We start from the raw sequence: 22,387 nt of genomic DNA on the forward strand, positions 1-22,387 counted from the left end.
ATATTTGAAAGTAAAATTATGGCAACAAGGAAGTCTACCCCTCACAACTTTAAAGATGGATGTGTTGTTTCTCCTAGCCTTCCACAACCTACAATGGTTACACCACAACAATTGGAAGAAAAAAGAGAAAAAGGGCTTTGTTACAATTGTGATAGCAAATGCACTAAAGTTCATAAGTGTGCTGAGAAGAAATTATTTTACATAGAGTATGAAGAGGAGAAAGAAAAGGATCAAGAAACATCAAAAGAAGAGGATATATGCCAGGACTCGACCCCAGAGAAAGAAGAAATGAATCAGAACATATCTTGTAAACTATTGGCAAGAATGACCACTTCTCAAACTCTCAAGATAGAAGGACATATCAAGAAGAAAAAGGTGCAAGAAGTGAAAGATCACATCAAGAAAGAAGAAATGAATCCGACCATATCTTGTAATTCACTAGTCGGAATTACCACTCCTCAAACTATCAAGATAGAAGGATATATCAAGAAGAAAAATGTTCAAGAGGTGAAAGATCACATCGAGCGTCAAGAAATGAATCCGACCATATCTTGTAAAGGATTGGAAGAAAATACCACTCCTCAAACTCTAAAGATAGAAGGACATATCAAGAAGAAAAAGGTTCAAGCAGTGAAAGATCACATCCAGCATCAACAACAAGTTCTCCAACTTTTAAAGGATAACGCCACTTCGGTGAAAAATCAAATGAATCAACAGGTAGATCAACATCATAGTGAAAAATGTTTTGATGTAGGTGATTGGGTATTTTTACCGCTACATCTAAAGCAAGCTATTTATGAGAAGGAAATGTTGGCAATACTACATGCACTTAAAAAATGGCGACCTTACCGAATGGGAAGACTCTTCAAGGATGAGGATGTGGAAGCATTGTTTTGTGCTATTTCTATTATCCAACCAGATTGGATAAACGAAGCAAGGGATGAATGGAAGAAGGACAAAGAAGTATGGCCACTTATTCAAAATTTGCAAAAGATCCCAATTCAAACAATATTGCCAGATATTGAAAAGGAAGGAAAAATCATATTGGAACCTGGAGCAGTCACAGAAACAAGAACCCAATAGCTACGAAATCGATCAATTTCAGAGTATCTCATCAAGTGGAAGAACTTACCCGCTGAAGATTCCACATGGGAGGACAAGGATTTTATACAGAAGCATCAAGAACTACTCAAGCGTTGAGGACAACGCTTTTTGAAGGAGAGGGGCATGTTAGGCCCCTATACTCTAGTGTAACCCCTTATTGTTATTAGTACAACCCACTTATTATATTGATGTACCCATGTAGTGCCCATATTGTTACTAATGTGCCCCATAGAAGCCCACTATTGTTATTATTGTGCCCTTACATTATTATTGTTATGTCGGCTCTGATTATGTTATGATCCATTAGACTCCTATATATAGAAAGGAGGTCTTTTCATTTGTATCATCAAAGAATTGTTCATTTATGTAATGTAAAGGAGGTTGACCCCTCGAAGAGGCTGAATTCTAAGGCGTTGATCTATCTTTTCTATCTTTTCTTGAGCTAGTTTCATAACATTTGGTATCAGAGCTTTGGATTTTAGGGTTTCGCTGCTCCAAACAGGTCATCGTGGCATTTTCGCTATAACTTTTTTTCTGTGACGTTTCAGAAGTCGCAAAAAAAACCCATTTGAAAAGAAATCGCGTTGAACCTTGGGTCCGAATTTCAGAGCTTTTCGCGCGATATTTGCGGAGATATGATCTGAGGAAGTTGGTCTTTTTGTAGACTCCTGAATTACATTCCAAACAGGTGACCTGGGGAAAATAGTCATAACTTTCTCTCTGAGAATTGGATTGAAATTTCGCAAGAAGGTACAGAAAGAGGACGGACTGTAGTTTCTTGTATATCGTTTTTAGAGCCAAAGGTCAAAAAATTGACACGTGGCACATCATATAAGTTCACTCTTCTGGAAAGGTCTATAATCAGGTCATCTTGGGAGATTGTGCATAACTCTTTTTTGGAGAATCCAATTTGGATCAGACTGGTGGCATTGGAAAGAAGACACAGGGGGCTACTACAGGTAGCAATTTCAGAACTTAAATATCCGCGAGTATAGAGTTACAGTCGTTTCAAGATCGAGGTCCTAAAATCAAGAAAAAGCAAGATGAAGAAGTTTGATGGCAAGGATCCGGTAAATTGGATACTTCAAATGGAGCAATATTTTGATCTACATGGTGTACCACTGTTACAAAAGGTATGTATTGCATCTTCATATTTAGAGCCGGATCAATTTTTATGGTATAAAGGGCTTTGTTCTCGTAAACAACTTGTTACGTGGTCAATTCTCACGGAGGAAATGATAGCACATTATGAGGATACAAAGAGCAACACCTTCTTTAGAGCAACACCACAACAATTGGAAAGAGTAAAAGGGCTTTGTGACATATTTGAAAGTAAAATTATGGCAACAAGGAAGTCTACCCCTCACAACTTTAAAGATGGATGTGTTGTTTCTCCTAGCCTTCCACAACCTACAATGGTTACACCACAACAATTGGAAGAAAAAAGAGAAAAAGGGCTTTGTTACAATTGTGATAGCAAATGCACTAAAGTTCATAAGTGTGCTGAGAAGAAATTATTTTACATAGAGTATGAAGAGGAGAAAGAAAAGGATCAAGAAACATCAAAAGAAGAGGATATATGCCAGGACTCGACCCCAGAGAAAGAAGAAATGAATCAGAACATATCTTGTAAACTATTGGCAAGAATGACCACTTCTCAAACTCTCAAGATAGAAGGACATATCAAGAAGAAAAAGGTGCAAGAAGTGAAAGATCACATCAAGAAAGAAGAAATGAATCCGACCATATCTTGTAATTCACTAGTCGGAATTACCACTCCTCAAACTATCAAGATAGAAGGATATATCAAGAAGAAAAATGTTCAAGAGGTGAAAGATCACATCGAGCGTCAAGAAATGAATCCGACCATATCTTGTAAAGGATTGGAAGAAAATACCACTCCTCAAACTCTAAAGATAGAAGGACATATCAAGAAGAAAAAGGTTCAAGCAGTGAAAGATCACATCCAGCATCAACAACAAGTTCTCCAACTTTTAAAGGATAACGCCACTTCGGTGAAAAATCAAATGAATCAACAGGTAGATCAACATCATAGTGAAAAATGTTTTGATGTAGGTGATTGGGTATTTTTACCGCTACATCTAAAGCAAGCTATTTATGAGAAGGAAATGTTGGCAATACTACATGCACTTAAAAAATGGCGACCTTACCGAATGGGAAGACTCTTCAAGGATGAGGATGTGGAAGCATTGTTTTGTGCTATTTCTATTATCCAACCAGATTGGATAAACGAAGCAAGGGATGAATGGAAGAAGGACAAAGAAGTATGGCCACTTATTCAAAATTTGCAAAAGATCCCAATTCAAACAATATTGCCAGATATTGAAAAGGAAGGAAAAATCATATTGGAACCTGGAGCAGTCACAGAAACAAGAACCCAATAGCTACGAAATCGATCAATTTCAGAGTATCTCATCAAGTGGAAGAACTTACCCGCTGAAGATTCCACATGGGAGGACAAGGATTTTATACAGAAGCATCAAGAACTACTCAAGCGTTGAGGACAACGCTTTTTGAAGGAGAGGGGCATGTTAGGCCCCTATACTCTAGTGTAACCCCTTATTGTTATTAGTACAACCCACTTATTATATTGATGTACCCATGTAGTGCCCATATTGTTACTAATGTGCCCCATAGAAGCCCACTATTGTTATTATTGTGCCCTTACATTATTATTGTTATGTCGGCTCTGATTATGTTATGATCCATTAGACTCCTATATATAGAAAGGAGGTCTTTTCATTTGTATCATCAAAGAATTGTTCATTTATGTAATGTAAAGGAGGTTGACCCCTCGAAGAGGCTGAATTCTAAGGCGTTGATCTATCTTTTCTATCTTTTCTTGAGCTAGTTTCATAACATTTGGTATCAGAGCTTTGGATTTTAGGGTTTCGCTGCTCCAAACAGGTCATCGTGGCATTTTCGCTATAACTTTTTTTCTGTGACGTTTCAGAAGTCGCAAAAAAAACCCATTTGAAAAGAAATCGCGTTGAACCTTGGGTCCGAATTTCAGAGCTTTTCGCGCGATATTTGCGGAGATATGATCTGAGGAAGTTGGTCTTTTTGTAGACTCCTGAATTACATTCCAAACAGGTGACCTGGGGAAAATAGTCATAACTTTCTCTCTGAGAATTGGATTGAAATTTCGCAAGAAGGTACAGAAAGAGGACGGACTGTAGTTTCTTGTATATCGTTTTTAGAGCCAAAGGTCAAAAAATTGACACGTGGCACATCATATAAGTTCACTCTTCTGGAAAGGTCTATAATCAGGTCATCTTGGGAGATTGTGCATAACTCTTTTTTGGAGAATCCAATTTGGATCAGACTGGTGGCATTGGAAAGAAGACACAGGGGGCTACTACAGGTAGCAATTTCAGAACTTAAATATCCGCGAGTATAGAGTTACAGTCGTTTCAAGATCGAGGTCCTAAAATCAAGAAAAAGCAAGATGAAGAAGTTTGATGGCAAGGATCCGGTAAATTGGATACTTCAAATGGAGCAATATTTTGATCTACATGGTGTACCACTGTTACAAAAGGTATGTATTGCATCTTCATATTTAGAGCCGGATCAATTTTTATGGTATAAAGGGCTTTGTTCTCGTAAACAACTTGTTACGTGGTCAATTCTCACGGAGGAAATGATAGCACATTATGAGGATACAAAGAGCAACACCTTCTTTAGAGCAACACCACAACAATTGGAAAGAGTAAAAGGGCTTTGTGACATATTTGAAAGTAAAATTATGGCAACAAGGAAGTCTACCCCTCACAACTTTAAAGATGGATGTGTTGTTTCTCCTAGCCTTCCACAACCTACAATGGTTACACCACAACAATTGGAAGAAAAAAGAGAAAAAGGGCTTTGTTACAATTGTGATAGCAAATGCACTAAAGTTCATAAGTGTGCTGAGAAGAAATTATTTTACATAGAGTATGAAGAGGAGAAAGAAAAGGATCAAGAAACATCAAAAGAAGAGGATATATGCCAGGACTCGACCCCAGAGAAAGAAGAAATGAATCAGAACATATCTTGTAAACTATTGGCAAGAATGACCACTTCTCAAACTCTCAAGATAGAAGGACATATCAAGAAGAAAAAGGTGCAAGAAGTGAAAGATCACATCAAGAAAGAAGAAATGAATCCGACCATATCTTGTAATTCACTAGTCGGAATTACCACTCCTCAAACTATCAAGATAGAAGGATATATCAAGAAGAAAAATGTTCAAGAGGTGAAAGATCACATCGAGCGTCAAGAAATGAATCCGACCATATCTTGTAAAGGATTGGAAGAAAATACCACTCCTCAAACTCTAAAGATAGAAGGACATATCAAGAAGAAAAAGGTTCAAGCAGTGAAAGATCACATCCAGCATCAACAACAAGTTCTCCAACTTTTAAAGGATAACGCCACTTCGGTGAAAAATCAAATGAATCAACAGGTAGATCAACATCATAGTGAAAAATGTTTTGATGTAGGTGATTGGGTATTTTTACCGCTACATCTAAAGCAAGCTATTTATGAGAAGGAAATGTTGGCAATACTACATGCACTTAAAAAATGGCGACCTTACCGAATGGGAAGACTCTTCAAGGATGAGGATGTGGAAGCATTGTTTTGTGCTATTTCTATTATCCAACCAGATTGGATAAACGAAGCAAGGGATGAATGGAAGAAGGACAAAGAAGTATGGCCACTTATTCAAAATTTGCAAAAGATCCCAATTCAAACAATATTGCCAGATATTGAAAAGGAAGGAAAAATCATATTGGAACCTGGAGCAGTCACAGAAACAAGAACCCAATAGCTACGAAATCGATCAATTTCAGAGTATCTCATCAAGTGGAAGAACTTACCCGCTGAAGATTCCACATGGGAGGACAAGGATTTTACACAGAAGCATCAAGAACTACTCAAGCGTTGAGGACAACGCTTTTTGAAGGAGAGGGGCATGTTAGGCCCCTATACTCTAGTGTAACCCCTTATTGTTATTAGTACAACCCACTTATTATATTGATGTACCCATGTAGTGCCCATATTGTTACTAATGTGCCCCATAGAAGCCCACTATTGTTATTATTGTGCCCTTACATTATTATTGTTATGTCGGCTCTGATTATGTTATGATCCATTAGACTCCTATATATAGAAAGGAGGTCTTTTCATTTGTATCATCAAAGAATTGTTCATTTATGTAATGTAAAGGAGGTTGACCCCTCGAAGAGGCTGAATTCTAAGGCGTTGATCTATCTTTTCTATCTTTTCTTGAGCTAGTTTCATAACATTTGGTATCAGAGCTTTGGATTTTAGGGTTTCGCTGCTCCAAACAGGTCATCGTGGCATTTTCGCTATAACTTTTTTTCTGTGACGTTTCAGAAGTCGCAAAAAAAACCCATTTGAAAAGAAATCGCGTTGAACCTTGGGTCCGAATTTCAGAGCTTTTCGCGCGATATTTGCGGAGATATGATCTGAGGAAGTTGGTCTTTTTGTAGACTCCTGAATTACATTCCAAACAGGTGACCTGGGGAAAATAGTCATAACTTTCTCTCTGAGAATTGGATTGAAATTTCGCAAGAAGGTACAGAAAGAGGACGGACTGTAGTTTCTTGTATATCGTTTTTAGAGCCAAAGGTCAAAAAATTGACACGTGGCACATCATATAAGTTCACTCTTCTGGAAAGGTCTATAATCAGGTCATCTTGGGAGATTGTGCATAACTCTTTTTTGGAGAATCCAATTTGGATCAGACTGGTGGCATTGGAAAGAAGACACAGGGGGCTACTACAGGTAGCAATTTCAGAACTTAAATATCCGCGAGTATAGAGTTACAGTCGTTTCAAGATCGAGGTCCTAAAATCAAGAAAAAGCAAGATGAAGAAGTTTGATGGCAAGGATCCGGTAAATTGGATACTTCAAATGGAGCAATATTTTGATCTACATGGTGTACCACTGTTACAAAAGGTATGTATTGCATCTTCATATTTAGAGCCGGATCAATTTTTATGGTATAAAGGGCTTTGTTCTCGTAAACAACTTGTTACGTGGTCAATTCTCACGGAGGAAATGATAGCACATTATGAGGATACAAAGAGCAACACCTTCTTTAGAGCAACACCACAACAATTGGAAAGAGTAAAAGGGCTTTGTGACATATTTGAAAGTAAAATTATGGCAACAAGGAAGTCTACCCCTCACAACTTTAAAGATGGATGTGTTGTTTCTCCTAGCCTTCCACAACCTACAATGGTTACACCACAACAATTGGAAGAAAAAAGAGAAAAAAGGCTTTGTTACAATTGTGATAGCAAATGCACTAAAGTTCATAAGTGTGCTGAGAAGAAATTATTTTACATAGAGTATGAAGAGGAGAAAGAAAAGGATCAAGAAACATCAAAAGAAGAGGATATATGCCAGGACTCGACCCCAGAGAAAGAAGAAATGAATCAGAACATATCTTGTAAACTATTGGCAAGAATGACCACTTCTCAAACTCTCAAGATAGAAGGACATATCAAGAAGAAAAAGGTGCAAGAAGTGAAAGATCACATCAAGAAAGAAGAAATGAATCCGACCATATCTTGTAATTCACTAGTCGGAATTACCACTCCTCAAACTATCAAGATAGAAGGATATATCAAGAAGAAAAATGTTCAAGAGGTGAAAGATCACATCGAGCGTCAAGAAATGAATCCGACCATATCTTGTAAAGGATTGGAAGAAAATACCACTCCTCAAACTCTAAAGATAGAAGGACATATCAAGAAGAAAAAGGTTCAAGCAGTGAAAGATCACATCCAGCATCAACAACAAGTTCTCCAACTTTTAAAGGATAACGCCACTTCGGTGAAAAATCAAATGAATCAACAGGTAGATCAACATCATAGTGAAAAATGTTTTGATGTAGGTGATTGGGTATTTTTACCGCTACATCTAAAGCAAGCTATTTATGAGAAGGAAATGTTGGCAATACTACATGCACTTAAAAAATGGCGACCTTACCGAATGGGAAGACTCTTCAAGGATGAGGATGTGGAAGCATTGTTTTGTGCTATTTCTATTATCCAACCAGATTGGATAAACGAAGCAAGGGATGAATGGAAGAAGGACAAAGAAGTATGGCCACTTATTCAAAATTTGCAAAAGATCCCAATTCAAACAATATTGCCAGATATTGAAAAGGAAGGAAAAATCATATTGGAACCTGGAGCAGTCACAGAAACAAGAACCCAATAGCTACGAAATCGATCAATTTCAGAGTATCTCATCAAGTGGAAGAACTTACCCGCTGAAGATTCCACATGGGAGGACAAGGATTTTACACAGAAGCATCAAGAACTACTCAAGCGTTGAGGACAACGCTTTTTGAAGGAGAGGGGCATGTTAGGCCCCTATACTCTAGTGTAACCCCTTATTGTTATTAGTACAACCCACTTATTATATTGATGTACCCATGTAGTGCCCATATTGTTACTAATGTGCCCCATAGAAGCCCACTATTGTTATTATTGTGCCCTTACATTATTATTGTTATGTCGGCTCTGATTATGTTATGATCCATTAGACTCCTATATATAGAAAGGAGGTCTTTTCATTTGTATCATCAAAGAATTGTTCATTTATGTAATGTAAAGGAGGTTGACCCCTCGAAGAGGCTGAATTCTAAGGCGTTGATCTATCTTTTCTATCTTTTCTTGTGCTAGTTTCATAACATGCACCAATCTGCACTACGCTGCTCAGACAACAACCCTTTCTGATGACTTCGAATGACTGGAAACACCACTTCCCGTACTTAGAAAATTATAAGATTCGAGCTCCTAACTCCTTGGCATAAACCCAAAAAAACCCATGAAGGAATTTAGCTGGTTCAGACTTGTGAAATTCGACCCCCAAGGAGCCCCACTTCAGTTGTAAATGCAAAGCTCAGCCGACTGGATTCTGACTGTAAATCCTCCTGGAAAATGTCCAAAAGTGCTGGGCTGATCCCTACTACAAATTCCATGACTTCCCGGATGAGTTTCCAAGCTGTAGCACTTGCTCCCAAGACCCACGAAAATGCTAGATTGCGCCTCTGCGCTGTCCCCTAGGCTTGGAATTCGAACTGCTCTGTCGCTGGCTCTGCTGGCTCCAAAACTCTCAAGAAATGCTGGTCTAATGTTGTCCTTAGATCCCTTAGCTCTCCCAACAAATGATTGATTTGTTGTGGCTCAAACTCCTGCGTATTCTCCTAGTGGCCCAGATATACTCATTTCCTGTGTGTGGTTGAAAGGAAGTGTTGTAACAAACTCCCGGATCTCCTGAAAACGCTGATGGAACTGCCTTCTTAGGGCGGGCACTCAAGGTCGCCTGAAGGTAAGGTTGAATCTCCCGCTTGAGAGATTCGTGGCTAAACGTCCTGTTGACTCGGCTAAGTAGCAGAGCGAACAGTCAAGTAAATTTGATTTGCAAGGTGAATGAATGAATGCAAATGAGAGCTTCCTCCTTTTATCTTCGTGGGTCTTCCTTGCCTCATGTGGGCCCCTCCATTCAACCTTTTGAATTCCCTCCAAGCCATTCGAATGGCCTAGTTCAAATTCCCACGTGGGTGGCCCCCACCTTCCAGTAGCAACCAAATTAAGTCGAAATCTCTCCTAAGTCTCTAAGTCGAAAATGATGGCTTCTTTTCCTTAGCCAAAATTGAGCAAAAATGTGTAGAGACACCCTGTTACAAATGTGTTTGAGAAGGGACATGACATCCCAAGAAAGAGCAAGTCGAGTTCCAAGTGGAGATGATAGAGACACCAAGGCAAATAGAATTCCTCATGTGGCACCCAAGGAAAATCGATTTCTCTATATGGCATAGTAAACATATCCATGACTGAACCAAAGCAATGACATAACTCCAGTAAAACCAAATCAAACTCAGACCAAGTGTTGCCACCTCAGATGATGATCCCAAAGATGCTCTGCGCAGATTCAAGGAACTGTGTGATCTCCTCCAAGTGAAACTCGTAATCCTCCATAGTGAAGTGCTAAGTTTAGAAGCACTCGAGCTAACAGTGAGAGAAGGCCCCATGAAATCCTCAGTCCAAATATTCCAAAGCATATTATTAACCACTCAAAGTGTGTCATAGTAGAAAGTTAAGGGTGAGAGGTGTAATTTTTATTACTCATATCCATACAACTTCTCTAGAATACACTTATTACAATTCAAATACAATTTTATTTGCAATTTTCGCAAATCGGAAAATCTAAAAAATTAAAAAATGACTACCTAAACCGAACGAAATTCCATAGATTTTTTTGTGTGATCTAGTATGGTAATATGCATCGACTCTAGACACTAAGATGTGTTAGGGGCTCAACTTTCAAACCGTCGCCTCGACTTTGGGGTAAAAAGTTAGTGGAAAAACCTAGAAAATTATCCGTCTCTAAAAAAGAAGGGATAATTAACCAGATAAAAAAAACACTCCAAGGTGTACTCGTTTGCTGATCAAGTCCCAACATCCTAGGCCTATTAAAGACTCAAAACTCATCATTACTATTATTACTTATTACAATTCCACACGGTGTGGAATCTGGGTACAAGAGAGATGATGAGAAATAGAAGTAGAGTTAAAAAACTCTGTTGACCGATGATATTTGATGGTACAGGTGTCTTTTGGAGTTGATTTTTGGTAGCATTAGATGTGCTCTAGCCATGAAAATTGGTGGAGAGGCTAAGCCACATGAGATCTCCAAGACCTAGAAATCGTTTGGAGAAATTCCACCTGGATGAGGAGATATTAAAATAATTAATATTTTTAATGGGGTTCGTAAGTCTAAACTTAGGAAAATGAAAATATTAATGTGTATCAATAAAAAATGGGTTAGAAAGTTCTAAATAATGAGGATCAAGCCAGATCTAATCTTGGCCGTTGATTAGGGACTTAATCTCGGCCGTTGAATCGTCAACAAGAAAAGTATAAGAGAAGGCTTGAGGGTTAGTTGGAGATACAACAAGTGAGATCAAGAATTCGATTTTCTGGGGTAGGGTTTGCTGAGGAAATTGAGTGAGTGATTAGTTGTAGCGAGGGGTAGTTCAGCAAGAGGCTGAAGAATACATATTAGAGAGGCAGCGCAGAGCATAGGAGGGTTGACGTAGAGGCAACAAGGGTTGATGCAGAGGCTATGGAGGCCAGCGCAGAGGACACAGAGGGCCAAAGAAGCTGACGAAGAGGCCGTAGTGGCTGACACAAGAGACACAAAGAGCTTCAGAGGCTACACTGAGGTGATTCAGTGGGACAGACTAAGAGCTGATTGGGTGACACAGACGCAGAGAGGGTGATGTAGTTCCAGAGAGGGTGACGCAGTTCCAGAGGAGTGCGTGGAGTAGTTTTCGTTGTCCAGCACAAGGAACGATCAGAGTCACTGTGGGATTGTTCATCCGATTGTTGATTAGTCGGAATATGTGCCTCCGAATAGAGGTATTGCTGGCAAGGATATTCTCTGAAAGGTGAGCCATTTCTAGCACCCTCGTTGTATTCATAAATCTACTTAATAATAAAACCCTCATATATGTTGCACCGATTTTTCCGCATTGGGTTTTTCTGGGGACGATTGCCCAAAAATAATGGTATCTCAGTTTATTTCAGTTGTTGATCTGTATAGTTGTGAAGGCTGCAATTGTGTTTATTTCGATGTTTATATTATTAAATAACTTGTTATTGTAAAGAACAAATAGGAGATAATAAACCAGATATTTCAGTAGGGGTTTCTTATGTGTTAGATCCAAAAAATTTCACATGGTATGAGAGCGATTGTAGATCAAAGAGGACTGAAGACACCAACCGAAGAAATTTGAGCATTTGCAGCAGAGAAGCAGTTGTCCCGAGAGATAGTACTATTCCAGAGCTAAAGAGGCAAGAGGAGGAGTGACGCAGTGCAAGGAGGTGATGCGGAGGCTCACACAGGGCTTGCGTCAGCATTTTGAGCCAGGAGAAGGGCCAACGTAGAGGAAGAGAGGGGCAAAACAGGTTGACGCAGAGCCACGTCATCCTTTTCAGCTAGGTAGGACTGACGTAGTTGGCCAGGGAGTTTCTCTAGCGTAAGTCGTGATTGCGCGGAGCCTGAAGGGCTCAGATTCTTCAGTTGCCGGGGTTAAGGGAGCTATGTAGATTTTGATTTGAGGAGCTAGTGGGACACTGTTTCTGTCAGTGCAAAATAGTGTCTAAGGAGACTAAACCAAGGTAGAGGTAAGCACTACCTCGACGGATTTCTAGCCAAGACATCCAAATTCGAGTTGCAACGACAAAGGAGGATTGGAGATGAGTGGTTCGACAGTCGGCCGGAGGATTTTCACGAGGGAAGTCGAGACTCAGAGGGAGTCTAGAAGAGGAGCAGGGATGACAGTAAATGGATTGAGGGATCTGGACAGATTGGACAGGGCTTCCAATTTTGTCATTTGGAAGGCCAGGATCCTGGCAATCTTGGATAAGCGTCGCATCAAGGACTATGCCTTGAAAACTGTAGCTGTCCCAGTTGAACCTAATGCTAATGAGAAGTATGAGGAGGCCGAGGCGAAGGCGAAATTCATGATCCTAGACGGGGTCAAAGGTCATTTCATACCACATATTGCTGAGAAGAAGACATCAAGGGAGATGTGGGAGGCCCTAACCACCTTATACTAGGGCTCTTCCATATAGAGGAAGATGCTATTGGAGAATCAACTGAGGACATATCAGATGCAGAAAGGAAAGGAGATAGATCACTTCCTCCTCAGGTTGCAAGGGATTCGTGACCAGCTTACTTCCGTAGGGTCTACACCGGATCCAGAGTTTATGGTCAAGACTGCTCTGAATGCAGTCTCCGAGGGCTGGGCAGAGCGACTCTCCCCAGTTGGGAGGAGATGTAGGCAGCTCTTCGACAGGAAGAGACCAGGAGGTGGACCAAGGCAGGGAGTAGCGGTAAGGGAGTTCGAGTCCAGAAAGAGGAGGAGGAGGATGTGGCTCTAACATCTGCGGGACAACAAGGGAAGAGGAAGAAGGACATCTCCACAGTCAAGTGCTTCAACTGTGGGGAGTTGGGACATTATGCATCTCAGTGCCCCAGGAAGAAAGGCAAGGGAGAAGCTTTTGACTCGAAGGCAGCTCCAACAAAGACAGAGAAGGATATCGAGACTGATGATGATTGTGCCATGAGTGCTCATGCACCTCTAGAGAAGAGGTGGGGAGACATCGAGTTGTAGTCAGGAGGACTACATGCTACGGGCAGGATCCTTGAGGTGCCCAAACTCTTGGATCACATTTGGCTACGAGAGCGCTTAACGACAGTAGAATGATGACAGGTGTTGGGTGGAGCAAAGTGTGATGGAGCAGCAAGGCAGGGCTAGAGTACAGAAATCTGAGACAGCGCAGTGGAGGTTGCAGCAGTGCGAGAGGCACATAAGTGTTTGCAACAGTGCAGATGGTGCACAGGATCAGTGTTGATAATATCGGTATCGGGAAAATATCGGCGAGGGTCCGGAAAATATCTTATCGGAAATATCGACGAAAATATCGGCAAAATATCGGCAAGCATAAAAAATGCATAATATATTCATTTTTTTCAGATTTCTAAACATATAAAGCAATAACAACATGAACTAAACACATTGGCACATAAATATGAAGAAAACACTGATATATATGATGTCAAATAGAAATGATACATCAAACTTCAAAGGCGATACCAAATCCTGCTGATCCCTGATAGTGATAAATTGATAATTGTCCAATCAAGGACTCAAACAAAAATTAAAATAACATCACATATCCTGCTGATCCCTGATAGTGATAATTGTCCAATCAAGGACTCAAACAAAACAACATCACATATATAAAAGTTTAAAAGTATTTTATCATCATGAGTTATAAACTTATATGTAGCAAAAGTTGCAAAACAAATAAAACTAGCAGCTATCTATCTGAGACCATTGGCCTCTCCCTAGCAGCTTTCTTTCTGTCTTGTTCAGCAATTGCTTCACGAGCTTTTTGTATAACCTCTGCACTAGAAACCATACAAGGCATCACATCTGCTGCATCATATGCAGAGAGTTTAGCCAGATGGTATTTCAATCGTGTAATCCCTCCTGACATCTTGGTCCCACACAAGTTGCATGATATATATGCCTGATTTGCCCCACCAACAGCCTCCCCATACTCCCAAAATGGGTCCAAGGATTTTGGCATATTTGACATTTGTAGTGAACTAATTCAAACCTAGGGCACAAAAAAAACAAAAAATTGGCATTAAATGAGTATAACTATACAGTGCCCAGCAAACACTCAAGAAACTATTTTAATTTTTAAAGCAACATCTTCATGTTCAGAATTTAAACAACAAAAGCAAGCATAAAAAATGCATAATATATTCATTTTTTTCAGATTTTTAAACATATAAAGCAATAACAACATGAAATAAAGTTTAAAGTTAAACACATTGGCACATAAATATGAAGAAAACACTGATATATATGATGTCAAATAGAAATGATATATCAAAGGCGATACCAAATCGTGCTAATCCCTGATAATTGTCCATTCAAGGACTCAAATGTGGAGAACCAATACAAAATAACATCACATATAATAATAAAAGTATCTCATCATCATGAGTTACATGTAGCATAACAAATAAAACTAGCAGCTATCTATCTACTACCCTCTCCCCCTTTTACAGGAAAACATGATGGGCTGTTTGTCAGGCCTGCCCCTAGTAGTAGAAGGCCCTGACACTGCCTCTGCACCTAATGTCAAATAATGAGTGATAGGCATGGAGCTATGCTCTCCTATATCTATAGCAGATGGTGTTGATGCTGATGCTCCCGCAGTGTCCTCCTCCAGCTCCTCCTGCTCCTCCTCTAAGTGCTGCTGCTCCTCTGACTCCGAGTCCTCCTCTTGCTGCCCCTGCTCTAATGGATCATCTGCCATTGGCTCCTCCAACCATGAAGGTGACTCCTCCAATATGGGCTCCTGAGACTCCACCCTCCACGGAGACAATACATCAATATTGTCTAAGGAAATGGCATCTGGATCCACTGGTGATTCTATTTGCCTCACTCGAAGTCGGATGTTGTAATGCACATACACCAAATCGTTGAGGCGTGCGAACTCCAACCTGTAAGAGTGTCAAAAAAAGTAATGAGTCTTGACTCTTGACTCTTGACACTTGAAGGTCATAAATTAAAAATTAAAAATTACAATAAGTGTAATTGCTCAACTGAAGGCTTGAGTTCAAAGTTATACCTGTTGCGCTTTTTGGCGTGTATTTTCTCAAATACACTCCAATTGCGCTCACACCCTGAAGAGCTACATGTTTGACTCAAGATTCGTATAGCCAAATTTTGCAAATTTGGTGCCCTTGCACCATAGCTTCGCCACCAAAGATCTACAACAAAATAATGAAATAAAAAATTCAAAAACTTAAAAGTTAAAAGTTAAAAGTTAAAACATAATTAAATTCAAATTTCTAATTTCTAATGAGTGATGACTTGTCACTTACGTGGCATGAAGAGGGCCCTTTCCTTAATGGCATCATCAAAGCCAAATAGGCCAACACAATCCTGATAACTCTGTACCTCGCGCTTGATTTTGCTACGAAGCTCAGAATCAGGTACCATCCTCTGAATACAGGTATGGAGCCCTTCCATCACCTCGCCATCAAAACGAAACTTGCATTTGTATGCAAATGCAGGGTTGAGGAAGAGTGCTGCTGCATGAATGGGTCGATGAAGCATCCTTGTCCACCGACTATCGATCACATCCCATAACATCATCTGCCTATTAAGGCCAGCAGAACCCTTGTCTGCATAATAGGAACGAATGGCCTCCTTGGCCCTATCCATGCCCTTATACAAATAAGGCATTGCAGGCTTCTCTCCATCCACCAATCTAAGAACCTTTACTATAGGTTCGCTAACTGCACGTGCTTCTTGTACTCCACGCCAAAATGTCTCAAAGTACACCATTTTTTCAATGGCTCTCCCATCAGGTCTCCTGCTGTATCTACAACCACGCCAATCATCAGACACAAACATTTGCTTCAACTCGAACTGACATCGAAGCAAAGACTGGAGAGTAATAAAGGTTGTGGCAAAACGTGTGATGGCAGGATGCCGCAACTCCTTGTTTTTAGTGTACCTCCTCATAAGGCTAAGAACAAAAGCATGGTTATAAATAAACTTGGGGATGCTCCTAGCCATATCAACTGCCTCCTTGATGAAGGAGAGTTTCCCCATATCCTCAAGCAACAAATCAAGACAATGCGTTGCACATGGAGTCCAGAACAATGTGGGATGCCTCTCCATAAGCATTCTGCTGGCAGACACATAATTAGCTGCATTGTCTGTTACGACTTGCACCACATTATGCACACCAATCTCCTGAATGAACCCATCTAACAACTCACATATCGTTGCTGCATCTTTGATATGTTCTGATGCATCCAACGATTTAATAAACATGGTACCTTTAGGACAATGTACCAAGAAATTTAGAAGGGTCCTACCCTTCCTATCTGTCCAACCATCAGACATCACTGTGCATCCAGTGACTTCCCATGTCTGTTTCAACTCCGCCAATCTAGAGTTGATGTCCTGTTTTTCTGCTTGAAGAATTGGCCCCCGCAACTCCTCATATGTGGCACTTTTGTACCCTGGGCCCACAACAACAATAGCATCACACATTGGTTGCCAAAATGGATTGGTTTTTGTGATGCTGAGAGGTAAGTCGCTCCAAAAAATACACCTCCCCATGACTCTATCTGCTTCTTCCTTCTCCTTTTTTTTATAAAGCGATTTTATGCCAGGTTGTGCTCCAGCTCCTGTTCGTGGAACAAAAAATGATGACCTCGCATTCACACTAGCAGTAGCGCTAGCATGTGATGGATGCCAGTTGTGGAGCCCCTCCCACTAGGGCCAGTAGGGCCACTACCCTGAACATCAAAATTAGGAGAAGATATCCCAAAAGATCTACCTGCACGTTCAGCTTTGTTTCTTTCTGCCTCTTCCTTCTTTCTGTCCTTTTCTTCAATTGCCTCAAGAGCTTTTCGTATAAGCTCCGGACTAGAAACTTTACAAATGCCAACATCATGTCCAGGGAGTCTAGCAAGATGGTATTTCAGTCGTGTAACCCCACCTGTTATCTTGTCCCCACACAATTTGCATGAAAGATATGCACGATTTGTCCCACCATCAGGGATCCCATACTCCCAAAATGGGTCCAAGTTTTTTGGCATATTTGTATTTTGTAGTGGGCTAACTCAAAAGGAAACCTACAGCACCAAAAAAAATTTGGAATTAGTAACTTAATAACTTAATAAGTAATACGAATTTACGAAATTCCATGGGTGCAGGTCTCAATATCAAATCCTCATTCTTCAAAGACAAATGGACTAAACTTTAACAAAGTTCTACAATCTGCAATCTTCACACAAAGGACCCTAGTCAAGCTATGTAGAAAAGAGTCAAAAGACATTAAAATCATAAAATATAAATGTATTCAATAACAGCGTTAGAGGACTGCGATTTGGCTGCTACAGGCAGTGTATACATTGAGGATAATAAAAGCATTTATATTTATGCTTCTAATGTTGGCTTATATGCTATCTTCTGAGGATAAGCAACTGTTGGGAAAGATTTCAATATGGTAGAGTGGGAGGGCAACTGTTGTGAAAGATTTCAATATGGTAGAGTGGGAAGGCAACTTTCCTAATCTCAGGCCAAAACATGGGATTATGCTCCATCTATTCTTCTAATATTGGTTCACTAACAATCTTTCTGAGGCTAAATGAGTGTTGAGAGGGGATTTTAATAAGGTAGACAAGTAATTGTAGGAGGTGAAATAAGAGTTGATGTAAAATAAAATCAACACATCAAGTTTTTAATGTGAATTGCAGCCATAAACATCATGATATTGGAGGCTGCTTTACATGGTCCAATACAAGAAGGCATCAGGAAAGAGTACTGGCAAAACATGACGTGTTAACTTTTAAGCCCCCAAAAAAGGATTAGTGTTTTCAAAAACTGAGAACAGATTTGTTGATGTTGGGTTGGATGCTACAGGGTTTGACCAAATTCTGTTGGTTACATGCATGTTGAGACTCATGACAGTGTGACAGTAACCTCATAAGGCAGTTACCTTTGACGGTGACTTTGGCGTTGTGTTGGTGACTTGAAGGCATGATTGTGTTCATGGCAAGAGTCCTTGATGAAGGATTATGTCAGTGACCTGTGAACTGGGTAGCAACCTTCTATAACAAGATCTTGATGAAAGTAATTAATGGCAGCATGACAGCAGTAATCTTGACATAGTGACCTGATGACTGTAATGAATCTGAATCATGATAGTTGTTGTGACATGACAGTGACCTTGTTATTACCATACAGACAGTGATCTTGCTAACAGTAACCTTGATATGTTTGGAGTCTGGACAGTATAGCAGATATATCTGAATGCAAAGGACCCTTTTACATGTGCAGAGAAACCTTATGGTTGTGTGGTATATAGATAAACCCTATGGCTGTGAGGATTATGGTAGTATAATAGTATTAACTTGAGAGTGGTAGTAGCGTTTTTGCGTATGGTAACAAACAACAAAATGTGACTAAGCAACCCTTTTGTGCAAGCGTTGAACCACATTTAATTTAGTCACCACAAACGATGCCCTCAATTGGAAATCACATAGATCAAAATTCTGTCACAAATGAAGACTGTGACTTCGAACTAACATTTCAATACAATATTACAAAACAATTATATCATCCCATTCGTCAAAACTTTGGTCACTTGGAAGTTTGGAACGAGGTTCGATATGTATGCAATTTGCTACGGAATAGTGCGACTGCCAGAACTACAGATCCACTGCAATTAAACCCTCCGCAGCCAAAGTATTAACGCTGGGGCATACGCATACCTGTAGGCTGTAAAGTTGTAAACCGGAACCCTCCGCAGCCAAAACCCTCCGCAGCGTCTCCAGGCTCCAGCTCTCACGAAACGGCGAAACAGAAATGGCTCATTTAGGGCCTAAACCCATTTTATAAAGGCTGCCGGCGATTTTTATGGTCGTCTCGCGATATTTGTTAAAATATCGCCGAAATTTCGTACATATCGCGATAAATTCGAAATGAGAAAATATCGCGCTATATTCCAGCCGAAATTTCGTTTCCATGAAAATCGCGCGATATTTACGATTTTCGCCGAAATATCGGCGATATTATCAACACTGCACAGGATAGCAGCATAGATAGCTTCAGCATCACGAGGCTTCCACACTGACCAGGATGTCAGTGTTTGCGTGAAGTTAGTTACTTACTTCTCGGTAACTAAGTTGCAGTGTAGCAGTTAGCAGTGACAGTGTTATGGGCATCATGATGCAACGTTTTGAGAGGGAGTTGTAGTACAAATGTAGCAGTGGCAGTGGCAGTGTCATGGGCAACAATACAGGAAGCTACAGTGCAGTGGATGTGAGTCAGCAGGCCAAGCATCAACACAGGTATCGATGTGGAGGATCAGTGTGATGCTTCTATGGTGAGGCATTACTAGAGTACATTCCTCGCTAAGAGGGAGTGTTGATTTTTGGTAGCATCGGATGTGCTCTAGCCATGAAAATTGGTGGAGAGGCTAAGGCACATGAGATCTCCAAGACCAGAAATCATCTGGAGAAATTCCACTCGGATGAAGAGATATTAAAATAATTGATATATTTAATGGGGTTCCTAAGTCTAAACTTAGGAAAATTAATAAATTAATGTGTATCAATATAAAATGGGTGAGAAAGTTCTAAATACAAGGATCAAACCAGCTCTAATCTTAGCCATTGATTAGGGACTTAATCTCGGCCGTTGAATCATCAACAAGAAAAGTATAAGAGGAGGCTTGAGGGTTAGTTGGAGATACACCAAGTGAGATCAAGAATTCGATTTTCTGGGGCAGGGTTTGCTGAGGAAATCGAGTGAGTGATCAGTTGCAACGAGGGGCAGGTCAACAAGAGGTTGAAGAATACATATTAGAGAGGCGACAAAGTGCCGGAAGAGGTAGCGTAGAGCCTAGGAGTGCTGATGCAGAGGCAACAAGGGTTGATGCAGAGGCTAAGGAGGCCAACGCAGAGGACACTGAGGGCCAAAGAAGCTGACGCAAAGGCAATAGTGGCTGACGTAGGAGACACAGAGAGCTTCAGAGGCTGCACTGAGGTGATTCAGTGTGACACACTGAGAGCTGATTGGGTGACGCAGAGCCAGAGAGGATGACACAGTTCTAGAGAGGGTGACGCAGTTCCAGAGGAGTGCGTGGAGCAGCTTTCACTATCCAGCACAAGGAACAACCAAAGTCACTGTGGGATTGTTTATCCGGTTGTTGATTAGTCAGAATATCTGTCTCCAAATAGAGGTATTGTTGCCAAGGATATTCTCTAAAGGGTGAGCCATTTTTGGCACCCTAGTTGTATTCAGAAATCTGCGTAATAATAAAACCCTCATATATGTTGCACCGGTTTTCCCGCATTGGGTTTTTCTAGGGACGATTGTCCAAAAACAACGATGTCCGTTGTGTTGTCTCAATTTATTTCAGTTGTTGATTTGTATAGTTGTGAAGGCTGCAATTGTTTTTATTTCGATGTTTAGATTATTAAATAACTTGTTAATGTAAAGAACAAGTAGGATATAATAAACCAGATATTGCAGCAGGGGTTTTTGATGTGTTAGATTCAGAAATTTTCACATTTGGATCATCCTTGGGCATGGAGTCTTCATATAATCATCAGGTGCCACTCCAGTGGTCAACAGGTGGTAAGGGAGACACACTCTCAATGAATTCTCAACCATCAATACAAGTGGTGACACCTCTGAAATCAAACCAACGAACTACCCTCAAATTGCTTTGCGTATCTGCTGTGGATGTTGTATTTAGGCTGTGTGTAGATCCTTTTGGTAGTTGGAGTGAAGAGCTTTGTGTACAAGTCTATGATGGAGTAGGTTATAATGGAGACATACCTCCATTACTCTCTCAATTAAAACCCCATAAAATATCTTCAAACATGTGCCAATTTTCATTGAGATATTTGACTCGCCACATGGGAAATTCGGCTCCAAATCTTGCCCACAAATTCGACTTGATGAAGTGTAATGATTTCTTGATTATGTGGGTGCCTAATCACTATCAAACTTGTCCTTTGACTTGAGTTGATTTTCCAACTCATTTCCACCTCATTTGGGATGTGGAAATAATTATTACTTTTGTCCACTTATTAATTTATTTTCAATTTATTCTTGATTTTCCCACTAGACTTAAAAAAAGTGGGTTTTGAGGGTTTATAAGTGATTTTTTTTACCTCTCAAAGTGTGTCCTAGAAGAATGTGGAGGTGGAGACATCTAATTTTGGTTATTCATACACCCTCAAATCTTCAGGCATCACTTTATTTATATTATAATTTACTTAAAAATTAATTAAAAATTCATATCCTGCGGGAAATTTTTAATTTTTAATTTCCTATCTACACTTAGTCAAATTCCACGAAATTTCAGAGACGACCTAGCATGGCAATATACATCGACCCTAGACACTAAGATGGACTTATGGCATGATCTTCAAGCCATCACCCCGGCTTTGGGGTATGCGGTAAGTGAAAAAACCCAGTCAATTATTCGCCGCTGAAAAGCGAGAATATTAACCAAGTAAAAAAAAAACACTCCAAGGTGTGCTGGCTAGTTGACCGAGTCTCAACCATCCTAGTTCTGTGACATAGCGCTTTACTCATCATGCTAGTGACATTTATACAATATCCCCACAGAGTAGCGGAATCTGAGGACTGAGAGAATGATGACAAAGGAGAAAGAAAGGGGATGGAATGCCCTGCTCACTTCTGAACTTTAAATTTTTTTTGGTGTACTGTGTCATGGGCTATGGAGTCTTCACAACATCTGCTAAGTACAACTCAGCAATCAACTACATGAATAAGCCCAAGCTTGGTCTTCCTATGCTTACCAATTTACATATCTCGTGCATCAATTTACCATAGACTAATATCTCCACTTGAATGCTTGTGCAATATCGTATTACTTGAGATGCTTATATAAAACATTTGTTTTTGAGGTTTGTTGTGCATCTGACATGAAGAAGATACGCTATAGAATTCTTGATCATAGGTTTTGATGCTATATATTTCTCTGTCTGCAGTTTGTGACCTGTGAAAAAAAACTGCTGACAGAGTATCTATGATTAAATGGTTTTTATGTTTTGCCTATGATTAAATGCTATTTCAGGTTTTCAT

At 40.0% G+C, this 22,387-nt stretch overlaps 1 protein-coding gene across 2 annotated transcripts in view; it reads left to right on the top strand.

Annotated features, from left to right (window-relative positions):
• The window catches only part of LOC149224278 (putative rhamnogalacturonate lyase B), a 441,880-nt gene that overhangs the window by 120,732 nt on the left and 298,761 nt on the right, over positions 1-22,387 (top strand). The window lies entirely within an intron of this gene.

This window comes from Pinus tabuliformis, chromosome Q, assembly GCF_031772625.1.
Source record: "Pinus tabuliformis cultivar Carrire ecotype Pingquan chromosome Q, CPIR1, whole genome shotgun sequence".
NCBI lineage: Eukaryota > Viridiplantae > Streptophyta > Pinopsida > Pinales > Pinaceae > Pinus > Pinus tabuliformis.